This window comes from Dermacentor andersoni, chromosome 8, assembly GCF_023375885.2.
Source record: "Dermacentor andersoni chromosome 8, qqDerAnde1_hic_scaffold, whole genome shotgun sequence".
Lineage (NCBI taxonomy): Eukaryota > Metazoa > Arthropoda > Arachnida > Ixodida > Ixodidae > Dermacentor > Dermacentor andersoni.
This window is the reverse complement of record NC_092821.1, coordinates 3,701,710-3,714,123: the sequence shown is the minus strand read 5'-3', so window position 1 is coordinate 3,714,123 and position 12,414 is coordinate 3,701,710. Positions and strand designations below refer to the sequence as shown.

The following is a 12,414-nucleotide window of genomic DNA, read 5'->3' as shown; positions in this document are numbered from 1 at the left end:
GGTGCAAGCCACTCTTCCACCAGATGTGTGTTGTTCACAGAAACTGGAGCTATACAAATGCAGATAAAAACAATGATGTTTGAAAGTAGTAGAGTTGAACTACATTCTGCACAAGCAGTGCTATCTGCAGCGCTGGTACCTTATAGCCACAATTCATGGCTGCACCTCCATGCAAAGGCACTATTCTTGAATTATTAACTTCTATTATATTTATGGTGGCCATATATTGCAATTACATATCCACATTGTGTGCAATATGGTTAAATGTCAATTATGATAGCCATTCCTAATCTGAAATGCAACAAAAGAGCAAATATAGGCAACAAATTGCAATTCAAAGACACAAAAGAGAACCAGTGCACAGGATAAGTGATAGACTTCCTTTTATTGAAGAAGAAATGCGACATGTGTCATGCCACCACCAGTGGGTAGCAATCTTTCAAGCTTGGGTGACAGAGGCAAAACTTAGCAAAATGCTACAATCACGCTGTAAAACGGCCTTGGACACAAAAAACCGACATCATATTGTACAGAATGAAAGGGCAAGACTCCATCTAAGAACAGTCTATGGTACCACATACTTGAAATGGTGTAAAATATGTTGACATGCCCTACCCGTAAAGAAAAAGCAACAAACACAGAAAGCATGCCTTAAAATGCAACGTGAAGAGTCTGAAACCAAGAAAAAACAACCGAAAAAGGTTTCGCTAAGTCTTTCAACGATTAAAATTGTCAAACTGTATCATCACTTCTTAATGAACCTGCACAGCTGAAAAGGAAGGAAGGAAAGCCCAATAGCAGGGCTGCAGAAAATGTCACCGAATAAATATACTTTGCTTACCAAGGATACCTGTGGTTTAGTTGTGGTCTGTGTATAAACTAATTGTGTATAAACTTTTCTTGTTTAGAATGGTTTAGCGCATAGGGAAAAAATGACCATAAGAACACCAGATGTATGCATAGTCTATGCACAAAAAGCCACTGCTTTCTTACTTTATTTTCTCTGTACTACTATTCATGAGTATTTAAGTGCTTTAATAGCACTGCTAACATCCTACTGCAAAACACAAAATTGGGCAAGTTGTGGCATAAAGAAAATTGCAGTTTCACTCATAATGTGAAACAATGATGCAGTAGCTGGTGAAATATGCGCAGGAAGCTTACTTCATGCAGTGTTGAAGTGAACACTTGCCAATGCAAGTCGGTAATCTCCTTAAAAAAGTAAAATAAGTAAGAGTCGTATTTATTTGTGGGAGTTGTGCCTCAGTGTTGAAGTGGAAATACTTGGCTTTTCTTCCTCCTCTTTCATATCCGGACTTAGCCACTGATCCACACCAAAACAACCCTTTAGCTTCTTACTGCTGAATTCGTTTTGGTTTTCTCAAATCTATATTTGGGCTACCCATTGCTAGGCCTCGCGCTTTGCTTGAGGAAAACAAGACACCAACAGCTCCATCCAGTAAATCTGAGAAGCCAAGCACTAGAAGAAGATTAATGAAGCAGATTCACCACGATTGTACCTTCAGCAGAGTGGCTGAAATGTAGAATTGTGGACTGCCACTCTTTTGATCGTATGTTTGAATCCTCACAGCACAATGAGAACTTCATTTGCAATATTCTAGCAAGAAATTCGGGAATTCCAGTGACAACACCAGTAGACATCGGAACAACCAGGGGAGTTAGCCCATAGCAGCTATTGCTGTAAAAAAGAAGACTGGCATAAGCACAAGAATTGAGATGGGCATACTACATGCCTTTGTTCTGGTAGTGGTCCACTACTTTGGTGCTACAGTTAATGATCTCCACTGTCACTGGACATAATAAGAGTTCTTTAATCATACGCTCGCGAACCCGCCGCCTCTCAGGTCGCCTAAGTGGACATACTATGCTGGCTGATAGTGGCCCCCTCCCACTTTTAGTATGCTTCACCGCGTAACTAAAATGTACTGCGGCGAAGAAGCCGTACATTTGTATTGAGTGAATAAACAAATGGTTTTTAGAACAGTACAGAAATAAACGCGCACCATGCATCATTCTACCACACGAAAGAGCGTCGCAACATACGGTAGCTGATTCACACAGGCCGTGTAGCCCACTTATCAGTCGTAAAGGGCATTATGGGTAATTCAAAATTTCAGACACACATATGTGTTTATGTTTACGTTCGCACTCCTTGCGTAATAAGACTCCAAGAACTTCCACGATAGAACGTAATTTACAACACACAAACACAAAGAACACTATATGTCTCGTTTTCAACTCGGCCGTCATGCAAATGACATATAGCGCGGAAAAACGTGAACATGCTGTGTGTTAGCGTCGTAAACTTCATACTAGGCAAGGAGCTAGCACACCACAATCCCGCGACAGCCGCTAATGAGACCATGACGGGAGCACATGTCTGTGAAGGCGCAAACCCTAAGTCACTCTGCTCCTCCGCCACCCCCCGCTGCACGGCTGCATCAATCGTTTCATGCACAGCACACCAAACACACATTCAGCGCTGAACAGTGGGCGGTCGACGCAGTTGCATTTACATGACTTGCAGCGAGCAGCACATGCCTCGATGTCTGTTAAGCAAAGTCGGACACGGCGACGCCACATCGCGGTTCGCAGAACTTCGCTGCCGAGGCGCTAGGCCACTTCGATATGGTGGCTAGATAACTTCGATATTTCAATTGTCACCACCGCCGGGTTCTCAAGAAAGCACGGGTCACACAACGCAGATTCTGTAGTGCCAGAGCTCATCGAGGCCAAAGCCGCATTGCCGCACCGCCACTACTCACGGCTTTCCGCCAAGTAACACAGAACCTACAACCAACACACGAGCAACGCACGCACGATTACATGAGCAATGTTGAACAACGCGCGGTCCAGAGAACGATCACGCCGAGGACGAACACGCCACGGCGTCGCTCGGCGCCAGCATCGCGCCTTCTCAAAAATCCCTAAATGATGCTGTCCCTAGGCACCTAGGATCAGGTCACGTGAGGGATTTTTGTACGACAAATAGACGCACGCCGCAGGTCGTGGGTTGGGGCATTACTCGCGCCTGCGCACAAACGACTCGCGACCCCTGAAATGAACGTCTCGTATGACGGCACAGCGTCCCTCAGGAAACTCCCGTCAGCGCCAGATTTCCCTCCAGGTAATATAGTGAGAAATTCTATGCTTAAAGTGTGCGGAGAAAACCGCTTGCCATGGGCTTCACCTGGGCTTCGCGGAGCATTCGATTGCCAAGGCTGGCAGCGTGACGGACTGCTCTCTCCTAGTATTTCGCCTACTTTGGACTACGCCGCCTTGTTAGACCTGGCAACACTGATTTATTCTTGCCCGGGCGTGCTTCTGTAGTTTGGTTGGTTGTTTATTCTATGGTATGGTTGCATGTGGTCGTAGCACAGAACAAGATATCGAGTACACGAGCTTTCAGATTTTGCTTAGGTGGTGCCCTAGGGCCGTGCTATCAAGTCGCAAGGAGCATCCCTGCGCCGTTGTCAATGAACATGGGGGAGAGTCTTCTTTACTACACCCTGTTGGTACCGCTTACGCTTCCAGTGGCGATGTTCTTCATGTTCTGGGCATGGATGGGCTTTCAGGCTGTGATCAATAACTGAAGCCAGGTGAGAATTCTACCGAATGAAGGTATTGGTAATAAAAATACCGGAAGATAACTTTGGAGTCGCGTCTTCCCAGAGGAACCTAACAAATATTCTAAAAACCTGTGAGGTTATTCATACCAACAGTCAATTAGGTCTATTAGTGTATTAGTCTAATATACCCTATCCGTGTATTTACAGTATATTACGGTATATTAATCTAACACACTCTTTAAAGTTACACCCTTTGGAGTGCCCCTTCTGCCACGCAACAATCGTCATCTGCCTTGATGCGTTTCCTTTCTTTAACGCTGCGAGCCTGGTTCTTTCCAGTAACGAACGGCATGCGCGTTATCAGCATGATAGCATTCCCGACAGGAAAGTAGCACGTGCGGCGTTTTCAAGAAAGGAAACGCATCAAGGCAGATGATTATCGTTGTGTGGCAGAAGGGGCACTCCAAATGGTGTAACTTTGCCTAACAGTGTAGGGCTATTGGTGTATTAGTCTAATAGGAGTATTAGTGTATGATTATTATGCTAGTGTGAAAGAAAATGTTGCAATGTACCACATACAGAAAGAAAAACAGGCATAATTGCTAAAATTTTTAGAAGCATTTATTGGTTTTCACAGATTGCTCTTTCAAGATCTTCGTCAGGCCAGCAATCTTGATTGCCAGAGCTTTTCGTACACTTCGACCAAAGGATGTCCTTTTAAAGAAGTGTTTAAAAAAAAAAAAGCCTGAGCAGAAAAATACATACATACAGGAACATTTACAAGCAGGGGTGCTAGTTCTACCACTAGAAGTTTAAGCTGGCAATATTTGCTTTTAAATGGGAGTGGTGGGGTTCCACAATTACCAAGCCAATTTTAGGATAAAGTGTGATATGCAACCTCGAAATGTTTATCATAATGAAAAATGGTGCCACCTGACACGACAGAACAATTAGAAAGCACCCAAAAGCAACATAACATGTTTTGTGTGTTACATCGAAACTGCAGGAAATAAGGAGCAACTATAGGCAGCAATCTTGCACAGCATTGTTGGAAACAAACATGTCATTTCTGCAATGCGCACGACAATCGGCCCGATGATACTGAACTGAAGTATGTGCACCTTTGGGATAAAAAGAAAGAAACCTTTATACTTTACTATAGAAGCCTAAATAAATAGAATAATGACCTTCAAGTAGTAGAATTGGCGCAGGGAAAAACACTGCACATTGATGCATGCGGATAGATCCACAAAGCACAGCAGAAAAGCAGTTGCCTTCTGTTGTTTTGAAGTCGCACAGCGTCCACAGATGGAACTATCGAAATTTACTATTGCACGAATAAGATTGCGCATGTGCTAACACCATGGGTCCCTGAAAGACACATTGTTCATTCACTAACAAATGCGCATGCCTTGCCTTGACATGGCAGCTGCCAGTGCAGATGTGCTGTGCGCAACGATGGTTGGCTACGGTCGCAGTTTTATGTTCTTCCCATCCGTGGCGTTCCCTTCTCTGCGGTACTGCTCTTTGATGTCAATAAATATAGCCTTCTATATGCACTGTCAAGTCAGCAATTTAGGTTACAAGTTTAACATTGTCACGTGCACCTCCAACAGAAGATACAGTACTAACGAAACTTTAGTGGCAAACAAATATGGTTGCTACGATTGCACCATTGTTTGTAAACTCACCGGGCTCTGCGCCTGTTCCTTGCAGGTCATGGCTGTTTATTTTTTTTTTGCAGGGAAGCATTCGCTGTGCAGTAAACACTAGCTTTTTCCTCAGTGACTCATCACCATGACGCTGAACAGAGGCCTAACTATGTAACGTCAGTGAAGCAAAATTGGCAAGACCATGTATGCGCGCATCGCTTTTGTGTACGCTGCTAATAGGGACCAGTTTCACTAGCTTAGTGCGCTGAAAGTAATACAAACATGCTAACGCAGTGTGCTCTACATTTGTAGTAGAGCAGAATGCTTAATGATTCAACGATTCAATGTAAACACCTCTCCACGCAAGCAAGTAGTCCCCTATATAGACTAAATTTTCATAAACTTTCACCCTCACATTAAACAAGAGTAGCGGAATCCAGCAATGCATGTTATATAACTGACCAGCAACAATCTGTTTAGGACGAATTGAACCTATTAGTCTAATAGAGAAACTACTAGACACGCAACACTGTATAAAACTAATAAGTCTAGTACACAGGGTCTATAGGTCTTATAGGTAAATCAGTACAACTAATAGAAATTCCTATTTGTATAATGCACAACTTATACAACTAATACAAAACTGTATTAGACTAATACAAACTTCTATTTGAATTTTTGCTTGGGAACGGACACAAAATTCAGCATTACGATGTCACTCAATTGCCTGTCACAAAAAACGCACACGTCTGATGCACTCATGACATGATGTACTGATGATGTATGTCTCACGTGCATGCAAAACTTGAACTACAATGGTTCCCTCAAGAGTGTTATACATTTCTCATATGTGTTTTCCCTGTGGCATGTGTGAATCAATTGTGATCGAGCCTGATTGATCACGTTTGAAACTGCCTAGTGTGACTGGGGTATAAATTTCTAGGAAACGTCATGTCAAAAGAGGACGAAGTTCTAAACTTAGTGGTTTAATTATAAGTGTTGTAGGTTAACAATACAGCTGCTCGAAATGAATGCGTGCGCTGGAAATTGTGTTCTCATTCTCTTATGCTATTGTTCCTTAGCGGTAAACATGTCATGTCACAGGTCTGCTGTGTTTTAAATTTAGCTTATGAAAACTGGTCAGTGCAGTGTTCCTCAATATTAGTAATCCAGGGAAAACACGGGCAAGGCGGGAGATGGAAATTCAAGGCGATGAGCAAGACGAGAACAAGGTGAAAGCAGGAGCCAATGTTTCGAGAAGTGGACTTGTCTTCTTTAAGGCGGTTTTGCTAAAGCTGCCTTCCTTGCCGCAGTATATATGGGTGGGGTTCTCCTAAAGGGGAGAGGGTGTAATGCGGATGGGTGCGGCAACGAGCGAACATGTGTTAGCAGCGAGGGTGTCGAATTGCGAATAAAGGAGTGCTGTGCTCGGCCGTCTGTCAATCGTGTGTCAACACTCTTGTGTCAGCCGGCGTATCAACGGCGTGAAAAGCAGCCCTCTATTACCTGTTTTGCTGGTGGTCATAGGCAATCGTGTCTCTGAGAGAGATAATAGGAGCAGCAGAAACTGATGCTCATGGGAAAAAAAATTAAATACTGAAATGGAATAAATAAATAAATAAAAGGAAAAAAGAAACCAGAAGAAGAAGAAAAATATGCTAAGAAACCAAACTAAGTGTTGTTGCCTATAGCTTGAAATTCAGCATAACGAGTGATTCTAAAGCTCCCTTTGAAACGTATATGCCTATTGGTTGCAATCTCCCGAACTTATGGATAAGGTATGATTCCCTGTATTTTCTCGTTCAGAACGGAAATTTGACTGTAAGATGTAGAGTTTAAGTTCCTCAAAGTTATGACCTGGTTGGTTGAAATGCTCGGCGGCGGCTTTGGGAAGCTTTTCAGCTGTGTTTGCGCGATGTCCGTTTAATGTGACATTCATTGATTGTCCCATTTCACCGATAGGTTGTTTCTGACAGAAGGAATTTTCAAGCATATAAGTCATATCCGAACTTGTACAAGTAAAGCTAGATTTGACTTCGTGTGTATAACTATTTGCGGTGCTTTTAATTTTGATGTTACTTTGAAGGTGCCTGCAGGTTTAGCACCTGGGGCGACATCATGCTTTTATTACGGGGGAATGCAGTTGGCTGACTTTTGCGTGGACGAAGATGTCTTTAAAGTTCCTGTTACAACAATGGGTAACCCTAGGTACATCCGGGAACGCTTTTCTCAGATGCTTGTTACTTGATAATATTGGGAGGTACTTTCGTAGGATGTTGTTTATGTTCGGGAGTGCATTAGAATAAATTGTTATAAAGGCTGGCGGTCTGTCAGATTCTGGTGTAGGCTGCTTCTTCGCTAATTCGGACTGTCTCTCCAATCTTGATGTGACATCATAAGCTCTATCGAGAGCAACTTGGGGATAGTTTCTTTCTGTTCATTATCATCAGCCTGGTTATGCCCACTGCAGGCCAAAGGCCTCTCCCATACTTCAACAACCCCCGTCATGTACTAATTGTGGCCATGTCGTCCCTGCAAACTTAATCTCATCCGCCCACCTAACTTTCTGCCGCCCCCTGCTACGCTTCCCTTCCCTTGGAATCCAGTCCGTAACTCTTACTGACCATCGGTTATCTACCCTCCTCATTACATGTTCTGCCCATGCCCATTTCTTTTTCTTGATTTCAACTAAGATGTCATTAACTCGCGTTTGTTCCTTCACCCAGTCTGCTCTTATCCCTTAACGTTGCACCCATCATTCTTCTTTCCATACGCTCGTTGCGTCGTCCTCAATTTAAGTAAAACCGTTTTCGTAAGCCTCCGGGTTTCTGCCCCGTTGGTGAGTAGTGGTAAGACAAAGCTATTATACACTTTTCTCTTGAGGGATAACGGCAACCTGCTGTTCATGATCTGAGAGTCCCTGCCAAACGCATCCCAGCCATTCTTATTCTTCTGATTATTTCCGTCTCATGATCCGGATCCGCCGTCACTACCTGCCCTCAGTAGATGTATTCCCTTTCCACTTCCAGTGCCTCGCTACCTATTGTAAATTGCTGTTCTCTTCCGAGACTGTTAAACATTACTTTAGTTTTCTGCAGATTAATTTTTAGACCCACTCTTCTGCTTTGCCTCTCCAGGTCAGTGAGCATGCATTGCAATCGGTCCCCTGAGTTACTAAGCAAGGCAATATCATCAGCGAATCGCAAGTTACTAAGGTATTCTCCATTAACTTTTATCCCCAATTCTTCCCAATCCAGGTCTCTGAATACCTCCTGTAAACGCGCTGTGAATAGCATTGGAGAGATCGTATCTCCCTGCCTGACGCCTTTCTTTATTGGGATTTTGTTGTTTTCTTTAAGTAGGACTACGGTGGCTGTGGAGCCGCTATAGATATCTTTCAGTATTTTTACATACGGCTCGTCTACACCCTGATTTCGTAATGCCTCCATGACTGCTGAGGTTTCGACTGACTCAAACGCTTTCTCGTAATCAATGAAAGCTATATATAAGGGTTGGTTATATTCCGCACATTTCTCTATCACCTGATTGATATTGTGAATATGGTCTAGTGTTGAGTAGCCTTTATGGAATCCTGCCTGGTCCTTTGCTTGACAGAAGTCTAAGGTGTTCCTGATTCTATTTGTGATTACCTTAGTAAATAGTTTGTAGGCAACTGACATTAAGCTGATTGCTCTATAATTTTTCAAGTCTTTGGCGTCCCCTTTCTTATGGATTAGGATTATGTTAGCGTTCTTCCAAGATTTCGGTACGCTCGAGGTCATGAGGCATTGCGTATACAGGGTGGCCAGTTTCTCTAGAACAATCTGCCCACCATCCTTCAACAAATCTGCTGTTACCTGATCCTCTGCAGCTGCCTTCCCCCTTTGCATAGCTGCCAAGGCTTTCTTTACTTCTTCCGGCGTTACTTGTGGGATTTCAAATTTATCTAGACTATTCTCTCTTCCAATATCGTCGTGGGAGCCACTGATACTGTATAAATCTCTATAGAACTCCTCAGCCACTTGAACTATCTCATCTAAATTAGTAATGATATTGCCGGCTTCGTCTCTTAACGCATACATCTGATTTTTGCCAATTCCTAGTTTCTTCTTCACTGCTTTTAGGCTTCCTCCGTTCCTGAGAGCATGTTCAATTCTATCCATAGTATACTTCCTGCTAGTGTTGTTTTAAGGTAATTTAGATGGTGGATATAATCGTGGTGTTCGCTGCAGATTCTTCTTATGCGTTTCGATTGTCCAACAAAAATTTCTGATTTCCAGTGTCGCTGGTGGTGACTGTTGTAGTCTAAATATTGCTAGCTATCCGTAGGCTCCCGGTAAAGTATTAAAGTGGAAAGTTGGGTGAGTTGGTATACGTTCATAATTTGTAACAGTACGAACAAGACGATGACGGAGTGAAAGGACACAGGAGGAGCGCTCGTCCTGGGTCCTTTCACTCCATCGTCTTGTTCGCGCTGTTACCATTATGAATGTATTCCGGTAAAGTGTCGTTCTCAGTTTCCCCCTTTTCTATGTAGACTGTCGTGTCGAGTAAGTTGATCTGACTAGGAGAGTGGTGAGCGTTAAAATTTATACTCGGTGAAAGCGATTGGAATGGCTAATTAAGCCGGTTAATGTGCTTGTGCCGTGTTCCCATATTATAAGTATGTCGTCAGTCTAACGAAGATAGGTGTGGGGATTTAAAGGGTAGAATTTCAACGTGTCTGCTTCAACCTGTCCTACGAAAATGTTCGCATATGTAGGAGCGAATGGTGTTCCCATGCTAGTGCTGAAAGTTTGTAGGTGGTGAATAGAATTGAATTCGAAATAGTTGAGCGTGAGAACTAACCTAAAGAGCGACAAGTAAACATCAGGAGCGTGCGCTTGTGGATTGATTGCGAGGGATTTAGAAATGGCTTCAATTCCTTCACTCATGGGTATGTTGGTGTAAAGGGCAGAAACAACCAGAGTGTCTAGAATAGCAAAGTCGGAAAGGATTTGGTTGACGTTGGTGCCGTCGATAAGTCGAAGGAAGTGCAGCATGTCTTGAACAAAAGATGGGAGGGTGGTGGGGATGTTTGACAGGTGATGATTTAAGAATTTAGATAGTGACTCAGTAGGTGTGTTGTTATTACACAATAGGCCGGCCTGGGATTTCTGCTGTAAATATTTCTTCGACCGGAACTTTATAAAAGACGATAAAAGAGGCCTGCTTTGTTGTTCTTGGGCATCATGAAGTGATGTTCAGATTGTGTTATCAGTTCTCTGGACAGGAGCTCCGCTATTGTGTTTTTCACATTGCTGTAGTCTGAAGCTAGGTTAGAGACGAGTTTTCTGTTATGGGTGTAGTATCTCAGTTGTCTGCTGGTTTTATTACAATATCATTCCTTTCCGCAAGTTCTTTAAGAATTTGGTGCTGAGCCAATGGCAATGCCGCACTGACTCTAGAATATTTTTTTGAGGTCAGCTTTATGTATAAATTCAGCGTTAGGATGGATAGTTGGGTGTGTTGGTTAAGCATGATCTGAAGTGAAAGCGTGACGACGGTGGATGAAGAGGGAGCACACACAGTGTGTGTGTTCCCTCTGTGTTGTCGCGCCTTCACTTCAGGTCACGTATAAATCCAGGTCTGGGCGCTGTTCGGTTTCCGGTGTCCACGTGCTAGGTGGTCTAAGAAAGTCTCTATCTTGTTTTCCTTCGTCTGGCCTATCAAAAAAGAACTTGATGCGCATACATCTTGAAAGCTCTCTTATATCTTTGTGGACTCTGTATTCATTTACTGCATGGTTCGTGGGACAAGACGTTAGACCATGTTTCAGGAGATCAACTTCCTCGGGGCTTAGACTCTGGGATATGTCTACTACGTTGCTGCGGTGCTCTGGATGCTTGCCTGTAGGACTATCGGTGGAGCTATGTGCTCTAGGGGTTACATTAGTTTTCTTGGGTGGATCTGCAGCTCTAATATCTTTGTGCTGGTATTTATCTAGTAATCTTTGCTCCCTAGTTTGGACGAATTGTTCAAGTTCTCTTCTTTCCGGTTCAGATAAATTTATGCTGTCGAGTTGATCAGCAATTATCGCAAGTTGTTCCTTGCAGTGTTCTTACAGAATATCAATTAAAAAGAGCGATGCATTTTCTAGGAGAGCATTCCACTTCAATAATAGCCTGGAGGGTAAAGAACAGAGAGCACATCTAACCTTAATTCTTACACCTTTTGGGATTTTTCTCTGTTTAATGCAGCTAGTTTGGTTATTGTGTTCTTATAGGAGGTTGTGGCCAAGTACTGCACCAGGGTGGCCAATCCTGCTCTGGTGAGGGAGTGCGTTACCGGTTCTGGTCACCGGGATCAGGCCACACTCCAGGCCTGTTTATTTTTTTTTAGAACGGTGGAAAATTGCGCGGCACCGGGATTCGAACCACGGACCTCTTGCACGCGAGGCGGGTGTTCTACCTCTACGCCACCGCTGCACCTGGAAAGAAGAATGATGGGTGTAACGTTAAGGGATAAGAAAAGAACAGATTGGGTGAGGAAACAAATGCGAGTTAATGACACCTTAGTTGAAATCAAGAAAAAGAAATGGGCATGGGCAGGACATGTAATGAGGAGGGAAGATAAGCGATGGTCATTAAGGGGTACTAACTGGATTCCAAGGGAAGGGAAGCGTAGTAGGGGTGGCAGAAAGTTAGGTGGGCGGATGAGATTAAGAAGTTTGCAGGGACGACATGGCCACAATTAGTACATGACCGGCGGTGTTGGAGAAGTATGGGAGAGGCCTTTGCCCTGCAGTGGGCGTAACCAGGCTGATGATGATGATGTAATTTGTTTGGCGGCAAGTTTGCGGGATTGAAGGAAAGGGCGAGAGTTATTGTTGCGTGTGCTATCCTCCTTGAAGAAGACAACTCCATTTGTCGAAACGTTGGCTCCTGCTATCACCTTGTTCTTGTTTTTCTCGTCTCTATATTAGTAAAGCTTTCGATAGCATTTGCCACAGGCCTAACCTTTAATTAGGCTTTCATGGCTCCTTTTCGATGTTCAACATTCTTTCAGACAAACAGTAGTTTGTTGCTATTACAAGTGCCCCTGCAAAAGTATCGTTACTGAAGGATGAACGAAGAGAGGAAGAAGATCGCAAGACGCTGGCTGCTGCGGGTTGTTGGTGGTTAGCCATCTTA

General features: G+C 43.5%; 1 protein-coding gene across 3 annotated transcripts in view; it reads left to right on the top strand.

The window, feature by feature from the left end:
* Positions 1-3,018: 3,018 nt before the first annotated feature.
* Positions 3,019-12,414, top strand: part of LOC126526682 (DNA excision repair protein ERCC-6-like) — a 332,661-nt gene continuing 323,265 nt past the window's right edge. The window contains exon 1 of one of the 3 annotated variants that reach the window (XM_055068344.2): positions 3,019-3,148. The gene's annotated coding sequence lies outside the window, so the exon portion shown is untranslated. Of the gene's footprint in view, positions 3,149-3,261; positions 3,621-12,414 lie in introns of those variants that run through there. The other 2 variants (XM_055068345.2, XM_050174540.3) reach the window with 2 other exon arrangements.